The sequence below is a fragment of the Rissa tridactyla genome, chromosome 2 (assembly GCF_028500815.1).
Source record: "Rissa tridactyla isolate bRisTri1 chromosome 2, bRisTri1.patW.cur.20221130, whole genome shotgun sequence".
NCBI classification, from domain to species: domain Eukaryota; kingdom Metazoa; phylum Chordata; class Aves; order Charadriiformes; family Laridae; genus Rissa; species Rissa tridactyla.
This window is the reverse complement of record NC_071467.1, coordinates 145433677-145453105: the sequence shown is the minus strand read 5'-3', so window position 1 is coordinate 145453105 and position 19429 is coordinate 145433677. Positions and strand designations below refer to the sequence as shown.

At 43.9% G+C, this 19429-nt stretch overlaps 1 long non-coding RNA gene across 3 annotated transcripts; it reads right to left on the bottom strand.

Annotated features, from left to right (window-relative positions):
- Nucleotides 1–3742: 3742 nt before the first annotated feature.
- LOC128905830 (uncharacterized) lies at nucleotides 3743–18639 on the bottom strand. Of its 3 annotated transcripts, XR_008464996.1 has the most exons (6): nucleotides 12821–18639; nucleotides 10917–11033; nucleotides 8985–9124; nucleotides 8712–8873; nucleotides 5699–5888; nucleotides 3743–5588 (listed from the first exon to the last, which is right to left on the bottom strand). It is a non-coding gene; the product is annotated as an uncharacterized LOC128905830 (long non-coding RNA). The 3 variants fall into 3 exon arrangements; XR_008464998.1 differs by having other exon boundaries at nucleotides 8712–9124; XR_008464997.1 differs by lacking the exon at nucleotides 8712–8873.
- Nucleotides 18640–19429: the final 790 nt, after the last annotated feature.

The window sequence follows — 19429 nt, the reverse complement described above, 5'->3', positions numbered from 1 at the left end:
CAAAACGAGAATGATATATTCTTTTTGGCAGTTCAGCGGCAATTTGAAGAAGAAAAAGCCTCTAGCAATTTTTAGATGACAGAAAGAAGATTGGGATTATTTAATGATAATAGGGAAGCCAAGAGCGATCTGCAGAAGTGAGAGAGAAGACTAAGTATTTAATATTAATATTGGTAGTTTATGGAACACTCTTCATGGACAGAGTCACAACACAAAAGTATTCAAGGAGCAAACAGCTGAGCTGTTCCTTCAGCCAGCACGCCAGACACATCTTCAGCTTCCGTACCACAAACTGCCTGATTCAGAGAAACCCGAGAACTGTATAGAAAGGAAATGAGAAAAGTGAAATTGCACTTCATTTTTTCTTTTATGAAACTTGAACTTCTGCAGAGCAAATACGTTAGTTCTTAGATGAAAATGTTGTAAGTATCAAATGAAAATATAATTTAGTTACAAAGGAAGTCAGTATTTCTATAGCCAGAAGTAAGCACGGGGGACAAGAGGGAGACGGAAGAGGACAGTGTCATTCAGAGTCGATGGGAGCCCCGGTCTTTCAAGTGCCTGCACACATCTGCCCAGCGACATCAGTAGTTTTCTATTTAAAGTCAAGCACTGGTTCAGTGAATCTGACTCAAAGATAACCACAGATTGTTTCATAAAACTGAAAAATTAATCGGTGTGAAATGTATTGGAAAATGGCTACAGTTATTCATGTGCCTCAGCAGTTTCTTTATTAGGTAAAACAAGCTTTTGATTGTTCTCCCAGGGCATACAATACCTCAATATGCTGCAAAATAGGCTGTTAAAAAATGAGCCTGTGCGACTTGCATACCTCAATAACCACTTCTGTAACAAATGCAAATTAATATTTTGAATCCAAGGTTAAAGTCTAATCATCGAAATGACGACGGCTCCCTCGCTGACTGGCACCTTTAGATGTATGCCTCACCGCATATTGCTAGCTTGTCCCGGGCTGAGGGGGATCCAGTGGGGTTTGCAGAGGGCAGGGACCGCTGGCTGCCCTTCTGATGAGTTCCCTAGAAAGTTACAATGCAAATTCTTCCCAGCAGATGCAAAAGAAGCCAGCATGTGATCAGAATCTTCCTATGGAAAAGGAAAGCACCACACGTTAAAATAGAAAGATTAGAAGCTCATAAAACAAAAGGGTGGCTTAGGGTTCCAGATATATCATGTTCCAAATGGTCTTTCACAGTTGGCTCCGCTCCTTGGAACCACTGAATCATTTCCTACTTGGACACGTTTGGAAATGTCAGCTTTTTCCAATTCAGTTCTATCTGGTTGCATCAACTGAAAATTCGGAGTGGCTCAGTGACAAAGTATGGTAAAGATAGTTGCATAGAAGCATATCAAATAATTTGTTATCGTAGCAGAATTAACCTTGTTTAAATAGCACCACTCCCTGTCCTGAACAATGCAAGAATAAAAATTAAAGGCAGGTCCTATTGCAGGAAAAAAAGTGTTCCTCTTTAAATCTGGATTACTTTCCAGCAAGTAATCCAGGCCTGGGTAGCTTTTTAAACCTTGAGAAGTTGTTTTAATGGGAAGCGATGTATTAAGACTTGTGATCTCCAGTTCCAAAATACTTATTGAAGTTGGCATTTGAGCCACTTCTTTGGGCTCTCAGAATTAAAGCCTGCAGCCTTTTTATATTAATTTCAAATTTTACTGAGAGATTCTTTAGATAGTATTCTATTATTAAGTAGATAAAACAAATCTGTAATGTGAGTTAAATTAAAGTCTTAATGAGGAAAAAGTCATTACATATAACACGAAAGCTGCAATCATACCTAGACATAGAAATGTTTTATTAGGCATTAAGAGCCGGCTTCCAAGGCACATGATGGAGATTGATGGGTGGAAACTTTCCTAAACTTAATGAAACAGAAAATCCATCTTTCCTCTGACATTAGCGCAGGAGGGGGAAACTGGCACAGGAAGAATCTGGCAGAGTTACTTATGAACCTGAATGCACGGGACAAAGCTGAGGAGCAGCGTCTGCGTATACAAGGATGTTTCATCACAGGAGCTGGGGCTCTTTTGCTGTCTTCTCCTCTTGTCCAACTGCAGGTGGCACTGGTTGGGCACCTTATGATGACTTATGAAGTAGAAGATTATTTCTATCCTTGAGAGTTATGGAAATAACTGGGTGCAGAAGATCAGGATGCTCTGCGCCTCTGGCCTTGAGGGAATGGGGGGATAAAACAAGAAAATATGCTGGATTAAGCTTATGTCCAGAGCATTAATTTTGACACTGCACTCTCGGTATCAGCTGCCAGCTCAAAGATGAGCATGATGGTGATGTTTCAAGGCAATGAAGGGCAATGAAGCTGGTGAGGGGTCTGGAGCACAAGTCTCATGAGGAGCGGCTGAGGGAGCTGGGGTTGTTTAGCCTGGAGAAAAGGAGGCTGAGGGGAGACCTTATCGCTCTCTACAACGACCTGAAAGGAGGTTGTAGAGAGGTGGGGGTCAGTCTCTTCTCCCAAGTAACAAGTGATTGACAAGAGGAAATGGCCTCAAGTTGTGCCAGGGGAGGTTTAGACTGGATATTAGGAACAATTTCTTCACTGAAAGGGTTATCAAGCATTGGAACAGGCTGCCCAGGGAAGTGGTTGAGGCACCATCCCTGGAGGTATTTGAAAGACGCGTAGATGTGACACTTAGGGACACGGTTTATTGGCGGACTTGGCAGTGCTAGGTTAACGTATGAACTCAATGATCTTAAAGGTCTTTTCCAACCTAAATGATTCTATGATTCTATATTGTTGAACCGGCAGCTACTGATTACTTTCTACCCCGATCTAAAAAATGGTGAGGCCCCTGTTTTACACATCTCCATCCTGACTGCAGACTAGTGCTAGGAGAATGAATTAAAAGGGACGGTGAGACTACTCTACATACATCCCTACATCTGGTCTAAACACAGGAGATCTCCTGGCCCAAGATGTGATCTGACGGTGTGAGTTCATTCAGCTCATAAATCTGGGATGACGTTAAGACAACACCAGATAGTGCCTACTGCAGCAAAATCCCCCCGCAAGCTGGCAGAGCCACCCTGGCGAGCAGCACCTGCGCAGCCATCAGCTCTTCTCAGCCACAGCTCTTAACTTATGTGTCCATGTTATGTGGACAACATACAAAACCTGATATGCTTGATGGTTTTGGAGTGTAGACAATTAATTTTTAAAACCTTGTCAGCACCCCTGTGGTTTGTGAAGTCCCTGGGGCAGCGCCGTGTCCCTGCTCACCCCAGCCAAACCCTTGGTGGTGCTCCCAGGCCACCCCCAGCAGCTGGTGGATGGACATCACGTGTGGGCAAGCAGCTGGCCGCCACCTCCTGCCTCCCTCCCCTTCCCCACAAACACCAGCCAAAGAGCTGTACAGTGGCTAATGCCTCTGTGCCATATATACTGGGACATGAGATGCTCTTTGGTATTTTGAGTGTCTGTTTAATGCTGCTGGTACAGACTAGTGGGAAAACATCTTGATACAAATTAGAAGCCATAATAAGCTCCAAGTGAATTATTTCTAGTGTGTTTTTAAATGTTTGTTTTGGTTTTTTTTTAACTGAAGCTACTCCAACACCACATTTCTAGAGGATCTCTACATTGTGAGGGGGCTGTCTCACCGTGCAGAGGGTTAACTCTGATGGCCGTCTGCAGTGGGACTGAAAAGAACTTGGCCACAAAGCAGCGCCCATGAACACTGAATTTGTGACGTGACATTTATTCTCTCTCCATATCGTGTTTGCAGTTTGCAGACATTCATTTGTAAAGATTTTCTTTATCTCTTCCTGAAAAAATTGGAAATTTTATGACTAAAACAATCAGTGAAGGTGGCCAGGGTACCACTATCCCCTTCAAACCATCAAAAATAAAACATAACCTGAAATTCTACAATGCGCAGGTCCTTTCTGTTTGCTATCCATTATTTATATTCCTTGTCAATAGTTCATCAGTTCTAGTCTGTTTTTCCACATCAAAAAAGCTTGTTTTTCATGCATACAGCCGTGCAGTACAAAGAATAGTGTGATCAATGACCTCAATACAATGAAAATAACTCACTTTAAATGGCCTGTTTGCATACGGTCCACAAGCTGAATACTTCACATCCCATTTATGCAAAGAAAAACTCCCAACAACATTTCAGGGAAATGAAACATATTCTCAAGTAGAAGTGAATTTTTTCTTACTGTTTTGAGTAAGGTATTTGAATGAATTCTTGCAAATAACAAATAACACTGGCAGAAATCAGGATGAGTTTGTAAACAGCCCGGCAAGAGGAAAAAATCGCATTCTTCTGATAACATATCCCTCTTCATAAATATTGTAGCTAATCTTACCTAACGAGGAGCTGTTTGTGAGCATTTCTCAAAGTGATGAATGGCATCTCACCATTTCCTTCTCTCTTTCTGATGATCTGTTATAATGACAGCCGCTTTTATCATAACTCTGTTTGTGAGAGCCCCTCGCTTTCTTGCTTTCTTCCTTCTTTTACTATAAAAGCTCTCAAAGGAAGCCTTTGTATGTCAGGAGAAGCAAAATTAACATAATATGCAGCACCTATAAATAGTTCCGTCAAATTAGAACAAACCTTGAAGTGATATTTCTTTGCTTTTTTCCCCTACTGCAAGTACAAGCTACGATCTCATATAATACTTTTTCCTTTATAAAACATTATTTTTGTTGTTCTGATTTTGGCTATTTTTCAATGCTTTATTCAGCCACAGGTGAAAACTAGTCAGCTCCTTGTTAGTGTATTTTGAATTTGTGCAAAAAAGAGCTCGTTAGAAATGTGGCATGTAGTACTGGCAAATTAATTACAAAGAACAATGAAAAACTGGTCCTAAAGACAGATATTGGGAAAATTGGATTTTTTTATAAGCTGCGTTTCTAAGTTTTTTTTCCAAACTTTCTGAGAAATGCTTCCAGGTGTAAAGAAATTAAATAGGAAAGAGCTCATCATCTGAAAAGCATTAAGGAAAAGATATTTAAATTGATGACTGGCATGAGGATGATAAATGAGAAAACATTAGTCACTATTTTCACACCGTAAGGCTCATGTGGTGAAATTATCAGAGATTTAATGCAAACAAAATTATTGTTGGTTTGGTGTTTTTTTTTCACACAATGCTCAGCCAAAGTATGGAATTCAATTCTGTGCAGCAAGTGAGTTTGAGTGGAGTTTAGACAAATTCCTGGAAGAGGAATCCCTTAAGTGTTTTAACGCGATAGTCCGGAGATCACTTGGAGATTTCACAGTGCTGTGGGGTGACACTAAGGAAAAGCCAACTGGCTGTATTGCCTATTCCTTGCATTTTTCCTCTTGGACATGGTTGCAGAGAGGCATCATGGCTACCCTGAGCCAAGGCAGAGGTTGTTACAATCTCAAATGTCTCGTAGTCACTGCCCAGGTTTCATTCTGGAGGCGCAGACCTGGCGTTACCAGGTACTTGTTGGGACGGTGTGTCTGTGTGCCAGCCCTGGGACCCTTTCCCGTGCATCCTCCTCCTCCCTCAGGGCTGCCCGGCATAAACATCAGGTCCCAGAACAGCAGCATGGCTGTGAAATCTGTGGGAAAAAAAATAATTAATACGGCTTCTTGATTGAGGGTAGTTGCCATTGAGCTGTTAGCCCTGTAAATATTTGTCATTGCCAGGAGGCAGCAGTTCCAGCTGTACCTGGCCGCTTGCCGTCTGCTGCGGCGGGGATGGAGGAGGCTCAGGGCTCCACTCCGACAGATGCCAGGGCTCTTCTGCCTGATCTTGATTTGTTTGGGGCTTTCCTCTAAGGACCAAGTGGTGCAAAATGGTTTAAAAATGATCCCCATGAACTATACAGTCTCTCGTCAGTATTAGTTGCTTACCACTGCTGAAGAAAGAAGAAATGGCTGATATTATTAAAGCACAGCTTTTCAAGACCTCGGTAGGAACACACCAGTTCTTCAAAAATATTTCATCTTTTTTCTCTCTGATTTCTTTAACGCTCAGGAACTTACTTCCTTTTTCTTTTTTTGCCTGCAATTTTAAAGACTGGTAATTTAGTTTTTAAAGAAAAAGCTCAGCTACTCAGCATCACATGACTCTGGTGACTGAGCAGTGGGAAAAAAACCTAAATATCACAAGATGCATAATTAAATCACAGGCATCCTTCAGTTTCCTGAGATTTTGTCCTGGAATGTTTTCCTGATCTCAAAAGCAGCTAACATTTTAATCCTGGCTAGGGAAAGGCAATCACCCCTAATGTAATTTAATTTAATTTAGGGCTTGCAATGAAGCTAACTCATGATCAAACCGTTCGCTTTTTAATTCCATGGCAGCATAATCCATTGCTATATCATGGGCAAATTACCAATCCCAGCTCACGTATAAATATAAAATTTATTTACATAAAGCATAGACTAAAGTATCAGACAGCTACTCAAAGAATATCTGTTTTGTTCAAATTAAGAATACCGTGTGCATTGAAGAAATCCCGTGAAAACTATTATTTCGAACTAATAGGGCTCCTCAATAAATTTTTTTTGAAGAAAGGTAATGGCTGGAGAAGCGTGAAACAAGCTCTTGTTGCAGCCGAGCTCAACTGTTTCCTGAGACAGCACCATCTACGTTAACTACTAGTTCCCCTTTCCCATAACAATTTCTTCTTAAAGAGGACTTTACAAAATTAAAATAGCTTTGACTGTTTTGCATAATGGCAGTTTCTTTTAACACTTCTACTTCTGTAACCAAATACAATGACTTAAATGCAACAGAGAAAAGTTCTTGAAGCAGGTTCGCAGGAGGGGTTTAGAAGCAGCTTTCTTGCCTGCTTTAATTTGACTGTCAGTTTCCAGGAATCGCAGGGTGTCTTTCCTTTTTTTTTTTTTGCAGCTTAAGGGTTTGGGTTTTTTATTCTGTTGCCAACTCTTTTTTCCAGGAGTTTAGCTCCTCTTTGTTCAGTAAGCCGTTCCAGCTGTAATGCCGCCCGGGAAGGCCTCCTGCGTGGCCGGGCTGCCTCTCTACTCCCCACGCTTTGCAGAGCTCGGTGCTCTTTGCGCCCGGGCCCGCGAGCTCGGTTCGGGCCTTTATCTGCTGTAATCACCTTGCACATTTACGGCTCAGCACAATAAAACCTCTGGCAGCTTGTTTTCTTGCAGGAGCATGCTCAGCCTGACAGAATACGAGTTCACTGATTTGCTCCCCTCTCAGCTTTCTGGAACATTACAGCATCTTGCCTTTCATTAATTATTTTTTATTTCTCATGAATGTAAATAAAAAATTAGTCCAATATTCTTCCCAAGTCTCTGATAAGTGGGGGAAGAATAATTTTGGGGAGAAGGGGTTTTTGTTAACTGGATTGCCAAAGAGAGCACATGCTGTATGACCTTATTAATATAACGAAGGCGAGCAACGAGCCTGGTGATGCTCTGCACCCCGGTCCCATCCAGCTTCAGGGTACCAGAGCCCTTCCCAGGTGACGGAGTTACGCTGGTGGGGACAGCTTTCTCCCCGAGTAGTTCCTACCAACTCATTCCGCTCTCTAGGGACTTTAACAGCAAAACTCCCTTCGGTTTCAGTGGTAACCACTTGTAAAATCCCACCCTGCTGTAAGGCAGAGGGAGCTGTGGGAGAAAGCACAGCAGCCATTCTCTACGTGAAGAGGGAAGGGAAGATAAATGAAAAATTTGGCTTTAATGTCAAGGAAAACTGAAGTAGGCAACATGAACGTAGCAGGGTGCCCATTGATAGGGTAACTCCTGTCAATAAGGGCATGAGCACATGCACAGCACCAAGTCTCTGAAATATTTTTTCTCACATATGCAAGTGCAATGGAAACCTGGAATTACCAAGCCCATGTTAAAGTGGGACTTGATTCAGACTTGTGTCTTCAGTAGAAGTTGTGTAGTAGGCTATGTAGAAAATACTCATTTGAAAGCTTGCCAACATCCCATAGCACAATACATTTGAATAAAGGAAACAATCTGCTTTTCCAGCTGAGGAGAGGAATGATTTTAATTCCCCTAAATATCTCTCAGTGTCAGGCAGGAGGGCTTTAGTTCACTTGTAGCTGAACCAGCCTCTCTGGGATCTTTTTATATGTGTGGCAAGAAAACTGAGCTTAAATAGTTCACTTTTGGAGGAAATAAATATCTGCCCAGAAGTGAGTGTCTTTCCTTTAAACATAAATGGAGCTAGGGTGAATGGTTCAGAGGTGGATGTATATATTTTGAATGACTGCATCTGGTCACATGAAACCCAGCCATGGTGTCCCAGCTGTGTCCCATAAAAGTAGACTTTGTGTCTTTACTTTTTAAAGATCTTTTAAGTAAGTAGATCTAATGAGGTTGATGTTTTTCATGAAAAAATGTGTAATTTCAGTCTCCTTTTAAAAGCAGAACTTAGAAGTTTTTGTACCTATAACTGGCAAAACCAGCTTGTTTGTACATTTATTCATTTTACATCCTGCTTAGGAAAACACAGTATCTATAGGCTATTTAAAAATGAAATGCAAATGGGAAGTTAGCTTTCTAAGTTTATATTTTATAACTTAATTCCACAAAATGTTCTCTGAACTTAAATATAGCAGAAGTGACTAAATATGGGATCAGGTATCTTACACAAGCTTCCAAATATTACAGAGGCTTAACCTTATGATTACAGAACAGATCAGTACAGTCAGAGGGGGAGTTCTGTCCCTTTTTTGTTACCTTACCTTGACTTGGGAGAAAAATAATGTCTGTTTGCTACAGCCAGAAAGAAACCAAGAGTGATCTGATCCTCAGTGCCTCTTCACCCAGAGCCTGGGGAAAACACGGCTCCCTTCCCTGCTGTCCCCTCCAACAGCTGCTGCAGGATGTGGGTAGGGTGATGCCTTCTGTGAGGGAAACGAGTGGGCAGCTCAAAGCACCGCCACTCCTTTCGCTCCTTCAGGCTCAGGACCTCAGCCAGGTGGTGCCCAGGGCAGGGACTCCCACCAGTGCCCTACCAGTGCAGTTCTCCGTGCTCCACTCGCAGCTCCCTGGCTCGCGCCTCCTTCCCCGATCTCTTGCAGAGCGTCTGGCAGCACCTTCTCATCACACGTTGGGAGAGCACTCCTGTAGTCACGCCCTCTTGCTTCTGTTTAGCCTGAAATATTTTTATGCTTATTACAAACTTCCCATACTGTCTTTATGAGTCTAGATGAAATACATGCTCAATAAATGTAAAATGTCAGTAAATGGTAAAACAGTATTTATAACTGGGCTACTGACCAACTGTTAGAGCAAAACATTGAGTTATGGCGCTGTGTTGCAGCTTTACAAACGATATGGTGTCTGAACAAAGAAATCAATATGTCACAATTTTGAATTACTTGGCACCTTTTAATTTCCAGAGATCATCTTGCTTCAGATCTTGACATGCATCACTGGGTCAGACACGAAATGGGCCCCATGACGACCACTGGTTCCTGTCTTCCAGGGCTCAGTGCACTACACGCACATACCCCATACGGCAGCTCTTTCAGATCCCTGCCACTACGCGTTATGCATCCTTAGCTACAAACTAACATGCCACAAAACTGAAAACATGCAATTCAGTGCAGATAATTCAGTTTTCACTGAGGTTGAGAAAGGGAACAAATTCCAACTCCTCCAATGTGGACTGAATTTGTGGTCTCAATCTCCTCCTTGGTTAAAAGATCTTTTTTTTTTTTCCAAAAAAACTATTGCACCACACACATTACTGAAGAGTGAGTCACACAAGAAGGAAAAAAGTGGTGCAGAGGCTGAAGCAGCATCTCTCCTGGCAGAAGATCCAGGCAGAGTGGTCTGGGGCAGTTCAGAGAGGTGCTGCTGTGTCACCTTGCTGCTGTCTGTGTCACCCTCAGGTCAGCTGTCAGCAGGATTCATTCAGTTTTTCATGATCATACCCAACAGTTATCAATAAAATCACATATCGCTTACTTGTTAAATTCTCAGTTTGCTCTTAAGCACAGCCAAGCTGAGCCTGAGTACATCTGGAAAGCCTGAATAAATTTTCTCCAGCTGCAGGTTTCAAGTGATGATTCCTTGCTTTACAATCGCCTTTTACACACGCTCAGCTATTCGGTCAAATGCATACTCATGCAATATGCAAACATGAAATTAAAGGCTAAGGATTTTAGATGTGGGTATTTAAAATGCACATCTCCCCAGCAAATGATTATGGTACATTAAGCATCAGCATTCCTCTCGGCTGAAAATGCCTTCATACTCCCTCCCCTCTGCCCTTGGGGCTCCACACACCCTTGTGTGCCAGTGGGCTGTCCCCCACACTGACCCCCCCCGGCTCCCCACACACCCCCTCACTGCTCCGGGGCCTCTGTCCTCCCCCGCTCCCTCCTGCTCTCCCCTCTGGGTCCTCCTCCCAAACACTGATACGTTTTCAGATTCCTTCAGATCTGATGGCGATGCCAAGACTGTTGAATAAAGAAGACTCAGAAATGGTGTATGTAAACCATACGTTTCTAAGCTTAGTCCGTTTAGCTGGATTTGTTAACTTTGGGGCATTTCTAACAGCTCCTCACACAGAGGGTCTCTAAATAAGCACTCTGGGTGTCACAGCCCTCAAGGATAAAAATAAGGTTGATCAATCTGAAAGAAGAAAATGACCACGTGCTGCAGAAAGTCTTACCTGGGAGCTAGGTACTGAACGCCTGTTCTGAAAATAATGCTAAATATAAGAGTATTTATTGATCCCTTCTGTTCAGATGGCACTCACTTTTCCTAGGCTACATTTGGTTTTCCCCTCTACTAGACCTTAAATTCTCTCCCGACAGGCCATTGAAAGCACTGGATAATAATAAACAAAAATGTGCTTTCTCTGGAAGTACAGTAATTGAGAAGGAGACAAATACGTAAGTGGCTATCTGAGGACCATAAGAGAGATTCTGGCTTACCCAGCACACAGATTTTGCGAGAATGGCAGTATATTTGCAGAGCCTAATGAAAGTGAGCCAGGAGTGCAATCCGATCAGCAAGGCCTGTCACCGAGGCACGGGATATCAGCGCATTTACTGAAATCGAGAAGGTAATATTTAAAAGAATTGTTATTTTTAATGAATGCATGAATCACAGAGGAGATTATATTGGCATACCAAAGGACCTCACCGCGGGAATGGAGCCCTGTACCTAGCACTAGACGTTTAGAGGACAGAGAGAGAGCCGAGCTCAAGTGATGATCTGCTGGGAGAGGGAAAAATTCCCAGCACCCTCCCTCGGCCTCTGCCTGCCACCTTTCACACCCGCTGGCTGTGACACAGCCTGTCCAAGGTTTCTCGCCTTCTCCCGAGGCCGGAGATGGATTGTGCTGCCCGCGGCTGCCAGGGCTGACCCCAGTCCTGCTCCCACCACCGCCTTTCCCACCCCAGCAGGACAGTGATGCTCACATGTCAGCTGAGCTGGCTCTCAAATGTCGGCATGAGTCCCACTGTGTTTTGGCCCATTTTGGACTCCGGTCTACAACTGGTATCATTCAGACAGAAAATTACTTCAATAACAATTTACTTCCCACGGCCTTATCAGCATTAACTTCACAACGGGGCAAACAGCTTAAGAAGTACCCAATGATGGAACATGGAAAATCTGGGATTCACAGCAGATAAGTTCCTACAGAGTATTCAACAGTTTTTACTGCAGAAGAGACCAGCAGAATCAGTCTTATGTGAGAATAGGTTTAAACTGCAATCTGGGCAGTTATATTTTAACTCTTTTTAATGAGGTTAAATGGCTTTTTCTCTGTTTAAAGACAGAGGTGCTGTCTTCCTTCCTCCAAACCCCTCAAATCCATGAGTTTATGGTGCTCTGTATCACTTCCGTTGTTTGCTTCGGCACCAACAAAGTAGTCTATCCCCATACATCAGCATATGATGCTTCCTTATTTTTTTATTTACTGTACTGTGTCTGAATTTCAACAAAGGAAATGTAAGAATGCCCCCAAAAAATGGCTCGAGCTTTCTTCAGTGCACTGTGATCCCAAGAGGTCAGTGTGGAGCTGGGCTGTCAGGCCACCATCCTGGATCGAACTCAATAGATAATCTCCCTATCCCAAGATCAGGCCCTCATACAGCCGTCCCTTTTTTTTTCCTTCTTCCAAGTTCTCTCTGCTATTTGCTTACATCATGCATTTATTTATTTTCCTAAATTGTGTCTCTGATTTCCCATAAGCATAAACGATGCTGATTAACCACCGCAGCCCATCATGTGTATCATTAAGGATGACTCTCAACTCCACTACAGCCCCTCATTTCTATTGCTGAGTATTTTATACACACACTTCAACAAACATGTGATCCCAAATCGGATTTTTCTACAGATAAGCAGCTGGACACACCGTGCCACGCTCACTGATGGAAAGAAGTGGTTAGCTTGATACAATTACCTCAACCATCAACCACAGTGCCTGATGAGAACCCTTCCATTATGTGACATCCCTGGAGGCATATTCCCCCTTCAGCCGTGCAGGCATATTAAGAACCGCTGGGAGCTGTAGTGTCAGTCTGCATGCTGATCTATGACGAGCAAATGTTGCTCGAACAGTTTTGGCAGTGCTGATTTACTTGCTTTGTTTGTTTGCTTGGGGTTTTAACAATAGTAATCGAAGTCTTTGCTCCTGATGTATTTGACATTGTGCCATTGGTCCACTAGGATTTGGTTGAGTGTTGTGCATTATTTTTAATTTGCATTCACAGTATGCTCTGTAATAACTCCCTCTGAATTCTAGCAATGGATGCTGTGAATTTGTATTAACAGCAGTGCTGATTTGTGCAATGTGTAGTAAAAATCTTTGCAGAATACTACTTACCGCTTCATGTCCTTTAGCATAGGAGATCAGAGTTTCCAAATAACAACAGAGACTTTTCTTAGCAAATTGTTCCTGGGTTCATCATAATGGGACGGATTTCAGCTTGGATGGAAATCATTGACACAAGCTGCTGTTGATGCCAAAACTTCACACGGTTTCAAAAAGCACTTAGGCACAATCATGGAAGAAAAATCCATGAAAGGCGCCTAAACACACAGATAGCTCTGGTTCAGAAATTCCCTGAGCCGTTGATTGCTGGAAGCTGAGAAAGGATCCTAGGGACGGATCACCGCACACTTCTTCCCCAGGAGTCTGCTACTGGGCGCTGCCTGAAGAACGTGCTGGTCTAGTCTGACCCCATATGGCCTTTCTCATGGTGTCACGTTAAGAGGTCATGTTGAGAGCATTTAGGAAGAAGAATGGGGAAAAAAAAATATCTCTCCCTTCAGGTTAACAACCTGCAAGTTTTCAGGGTCTCTGTGTTAAAATCCTCTAATTGTATCTAATTAGAATTCAGATCCTCCTCCCCCCATCAACTTCCTTCGGAAGAGCACGCACACTGGACTGCACGACAATCACGGGCATTTCAATGCCCGCGGTGCCCTTAATTGGATGAAGCCTTGCACAGTGGCTGGCAGTAGAACATTGATTTTCAGTAGTTACTGGCCTTAAGTTTGCTTATGCTACAAGATGCATTTTTGGCAATGAACGTTTATCTGCCATGGGGCAGGATCACAATTGCTAAAGAAGGGAAGCTGGTTACTCGGTTAAACTAAAGAGAGGAATCTGGGGAAGCACACACAATACATTACTCTGACAAATAAAAATCATAGCCAGTTTACAACAGTGAAAAAAAATTCTTTAAGGATGCTTTTCTTGGAGCAAAAGAGCTCTCAATGTGCAAGAAATCAGGAAAGGAAGGCAAGAGACCAGCATGCCTGAGTCGAGACCTGCTCGTCAAACTAAAAAGCAAGAAAGAGATGCACAGGCAGTGGAAGCAGGGACAAGTATCCTGGGAAGAGTACAGGGATGCTGCCCGGTTGTCTAGGGATGGGGTCAGGAAGGCCAAGGCGCAGCTGGAGCTGAACGTGGCAAGGGATGCAAAGAATAATAAGAAGGGCTTCTACAGGTATGTCAGCCAGAAAAGGAAGGTCAAAAAAGAGTAACCCCGTGATGAGCAAGACTGGCAAACCAGTAACAATGAACAAGGAGAAGGCTGAGATACACAACAACTTTTTTTGCCTCAGTCTTCTCTGGCAATCTCTCTCCCCACACCTCTAGAGTGGATAGACCGCAAGGCAGGGACTGGGGGAACAAAGTCCCTTCCACTGTAAGAGAAGATGAGGACCACCTGAGGAACCTGAACATACATAAGTCTATGGGATCTAATGAGATGCATCCCAGAGTTGAGGGAATTGGCTGATGTAGTTGCCAAGTCACTCTCTGTGATATTTGAAAAGTCATGGCAGTCAGGAGAAGTCCCTGGTGACTGGAAAAATACTGCACACATTTTTAAAAAGGGTAGAAAGGAGGACCCTGGGAACTATCGACCTGTCAGCTTCACCTCTGTGCCTGGGAAGATCATGGAACAGATCTTCCTAAAAGCTATTCTAAGGCACATGGAGGACAGGGAGGTGGTTCGAGACAGCCAGCATGGCTTCACCAAGGGCAAGTCCTGCCTGACCAACCTGGTGGCCTTCTACAATGGAGTGACTACATCAGTGGACAAGGGAAGAGCTATGGATATCATCTATCTGGACTTCTGTAAGGCCTTTGACACAGTCCACCACAACATCCTGCTCCCTAAATTGGAGATTTGGTGGGTGGACTGTTCGGTGAATGAGGAATTGGTTGTATGGTCAAATCCAGGGGGTAGTGGTCGATGGCTCAATGCCCAGATGGAGACGAGTGACAAGTGGTGCCCCTCAGGGGTCTGTATTAGGACCAGTACTGTTTAGTATCTTCATTAATGACATAGACAGTGGGATCGAGTGCATCCTCAGCAAGTTTGCGATGACACCAAGCTGAGTGGTGTCAGTTGACACACCTGAGGGATAGGATGCCATACAGAGTGACCTGGACAAGCTTGAGAAGTGGGCCCATGTGAACCTCATGAGGTTCAACAAGGACAAGAGCAGGGTCTGGCACTTGGGTCAGGGCAACCCCAGTATCAATACAGGCTGGGGGATGAAGGGACTGAGAGCAGCCCTGCTGAGATGGACTTGGAGGTACTGGTGGATGAAGAGCTGGACAGGAGCCGACAACGTGCTCCCACAGCCCAGAAAAGCCAACCGTATCCATACCAAAAGAAGCATGGCCAGCAGGTTGAGGGAAGTGATTCTGTCCCTCTGCTCTTGTGAGACCCCACCTGGAGTACTGCATCCAACTCTGGAGCCCTCAGCACAGGAAAGACATGGTTCTTTTGGAGCAGGTCCAGAGGAGGGCAACAAAAATGATCAGAGGGATGGAATACCTCTCCTACAAAGACAGACTGAGAGAACTGGGGTTGTTCAGCCTGGAGAAGAGAAGGCTCCAGGGAGACCTTATTGCAGCCTTCCAGGACTTAAAAGGCGCTTATAAGAAAGACGGGGACAGACTTCTTAGCAGGGCCTTTTGCAAAAGGACAAGGGGTAATGGCTTTAAACTAAAAGAGGGTAGATTTAGATATAAAGAAGAAATTTTTTTACAATGAGGGTAGTGAAATACTGGCACAGGTTGTGCAGAAAGGTCATAGATGGATGGGGCTTTAAGCAACCTGATCTAGTTGAAGATGTCCCTGCTCATTGCAGGGGAGGTTTGACTAGATGACCTTTAAAGGTCCCTTCCAACCCAAACTATTCAATGATTGATTTTGTGCACAAGGGGCAAGCCCTGCTATAAGTGTGACATCTTATGAGATGCTCAGCATCTTCAAGACTTCTCCATATGCCTTGACTTCTTTCACCTTGACCTTCTCTGGAGAGTGAACAGTGCCTTACATGATGAGTTGTCACTGGCACACTTGATGAATGTCTCAAAACTGGGGTACACATAACTGCTTTTGAACACCTAATACTTCAGCTAGTTTTATGTAGACCTCAACAGACTGTTTGCTGGCTGAATGTAGTTATTAGTTTAATAACACCTAATTTGTAAGTTATAGGACACACAATCCTGTCCTGAAAAAAAAATGTGAAAAACACTAAGCATAGCACACAACATGATTACTGGGCTTGGATTTTATGTTTTTATTTATTTATTTTATTTAAAGGGGGTACAGGAATGCCCTGCTTTCTGCCATTTTTCTTTTGTGAAATGATCCGGACAATTTGATGTCCTAGAGTTTGGCAGACAGCACCTCAGTTCTAGCTGTTTATCATTATTTAAATTATGTTGCCCAAAACTACGGGTAGAAATAAACGAAAAGGTTGTGAAATGCAATGAACCAATAACTTTCTCCTGGTTTGAAACATACATGTTTTGGTTTTTGGAGTTTTTTTGGTTTTGTTGGAGGTTTTTTTGCTAAAAGCATTCACATAACTACACTAAAAATACCAAAACAGTAGCCTTGCACTAACACCTGACTCTGGAAACTCTCATGCTTTGCCACAACATGGGACTCCACTGAATATCTTTAGTACCTTTCTCTTCTTCCTAATTGTACCAGTCATCTCCCCTCCTATTTGCAATAACTAATATCCCTATGACAGCTATTGCTTAGATGAGAAGGCAGCATTAGGAAAGCATTTAATGAACATTAATTGCTTCTTAATATGATTTAGCTGCTGGAAATAAGGCAGCTAAGCTAACTCCATGTGACCAGCAGCTCTACAGGCACCACTAACAGACTCCTTTCGAGATGCAATCCTGCGGACCTGGGGGGAGGAAGGGGGGCTGCAGCCATTCACAGATGATACCCAAGGCTACACTTTACTTTTCCAAATTAGCAACTAAGTAGGGTTGTAGGAACTCAGCAACAAAGTCATCATGGCACCACCTGGCTGATCAGTGATCTCTTCCTTCTGCACAAGCCAGCAATTATCAGTTCCCACTGACTTCGGAAGCTAATGGGAATCAGAGGCTGGGGGATGCTGCCAAGATGCAGCAGCTTCCAGCTGTCAGAAGGACAGGATGGGACACAGTCCCAGCGTACACTGTTCACTCTTGGTCTTTTCCTGTGTGGCATCTTTGGCACCTGTGCCTTTATCATTTTGACACTCTACATTATGTTACCTAACACTATCGCTTCTGACATGGCAAGAGAAACTTCATCTCCAAATCCAGCATTCCTAAATTTGAATCCTGATTTACCATTGATTCTCATCTCACCCTTTCGTTAGGTCACTTAACCTCTCTACTAAGCTGCTCTGCCAGGAAATTAAGGTTGGTAACACCTAGAGATATTGTCACAATCAATCAATAACTGTTTGTAAAGTTGTTGGTAAACAACAAGCACCAAGTGCCAAGTCTAATTTAAACTGATATGGTTTATAATCTTCCCATTTTCTTTGCAAGAACTTTAATATGACATAAAGATTAACCTCTGATCTGGGAAAAAAAAAATCTCTACTGATATTATAGACTGGTGTTGGCAGCAGACCTCTAACTTGAAATACGATGTCCTCACTGACATCACTAAATTTCCCAGCTAATCCGCTGACAGTGATACTTCAGGACTCATGGGAAAACTGTATTGCAGAGGGAAATAACGGGGGGGATAAAATCAAATCATGTTCTGGACTGCAATTCTCAGTCTTCTTTCATTCAGAGCTGAAACAGACTACCACTAGACTATCTAAAATGAAAGATTTTGTTTTACAGAGTATTTAATGGATATTATGAAATCATAGAATGATTTAGGTTGGAATGGAGCTTAAAAAAATAATTTAGTCCCAACCACCCCTACCATGGGCAGGGATCTCAACTAACCTGATCTAGTGGAAGGTAATAGTTATAAACCTTCAGGAGGAGCCTTCAGGCTTTACAGAGGTAACAGTGGGACTGGAATTTCTACTATCTGCTAACCAGTGAACACATACATACTTTGAAAAGCTTGACTGTTGGCCCCTACGTGTTCATATACAGTGTCAACTGGACAATAGGCCTGAAGTTGAAGTAAGTTTTTTGGAAATGGTGATGAAACACCTTAATGTTTCATGACATGTTTGATTATGATTCATGACAACCTCAAACAGCAAACTTCCTCAGGACTTCAAAGTCTTAACACTGTCTTTTCTTCTCTATTACAACTAAGTACTTCAAAGCCAAGAGGACAACTGAGCCGTGCTCACAGGGGGACTGTGCACTGAGCTCATATCTGCTACCTCTCAGCAACATCAACCCGCAACTGCTTCTGGCTCCCTCCTACCAGCACCCACAGCACTGCTCGCTGGGGACATCAATAAGTGCCCTAAAAAATAGAATCATAGAACGTTTTAAGTTGGAAGGGACCTTAAAGATCAACTAGTTCCAACCCCCCTGCCATGGGCAGGGACACCTCCCACTAGCCCAGGCTGCTCAAAGCCCCATCCAGCCTGGCCTTGAACACTTCCAGGGATGAGGCATCCACAGCTTCTCCGGGCAACCTGTTCCAGTGCCTCGCCACCCTCACAGTAAAGAATTTCTTCCTGATATCTAGTCTAAATTTACCCTCTCCCTGTTTGAAGCCATTACCCCTCATAATACCCTAATAATTAGATATTCCCTGGCACAGCCTTCGACAGCTGGTGCTGTGCTCTTCCTCTGATGGACCATTGGCATGCTGCTTCTCATTGCCTGATCTAACCACTGACCAGTCACAAATTCAAGTCCCTTGTTACTTCATTTACATGGTCCCAGCAGAGCTCTTACTTTGAGGCTTTCCAGCCATTGTTTGGGAACATAAGTGCAGCTCCTAGGCTTAAGGGAATGCTTGGAGATGCAGAAAACAGAAGGATACGGAAGAATCTGCAAAAACAAGGCATCAGCTGGCTTATGACTGAAGGGCTGCTGCAAGGTGTAGCAGCAGCTTCTTCTACACACTCGCTTAATAAAGGGGGCCTAATTAATGGCACCTCATCACCTTACTAGGTTTCTCACACCAGTGTCCAGCCCTGAAAAAACATAACAACATGCACAATCATGCAAAAGGATGCAGACTTACTACAGAAACATTTCTTTATGAAAACCACTTCCAATACATTAAAAAAAAACCCCAACTCACAAAACAAATAACACATTGAATGTCATTTATAAATAAGATACAGCGCTATTGAAGCGGCAGCAACCCCGCCGCACCAGCGCCGGGGCAGGGCGGGCTGCCCGGGCCTCCCCCGGCGGCTCCTTGCCAGGGAACCCCCGCCTCATCCCGCCCCCCCCCCAGTTAAAGTTTGGGCAGTATTTTAACTCCCTCGCACCGCAGGGGACCTGCCCCGCCGCCTTTGCTACCCAGAAACGCCCCAAGCGGCAGCCAGCAAAGGTCGCCTGGGTCCTGCCCTCCGGCCGCGGCACCTCACCGAACCCAGCTGCCCCCCGCCGGCACCACCACCCCGGGAACCGGCGGGTAAACCGCGGGGGCAGCCCCTTGCCCGGCCACCCCCCCCGCCCCGGGCACGGCGGCCGTGCCCTCCCCCCGGGGAAACCTGCCCCGAG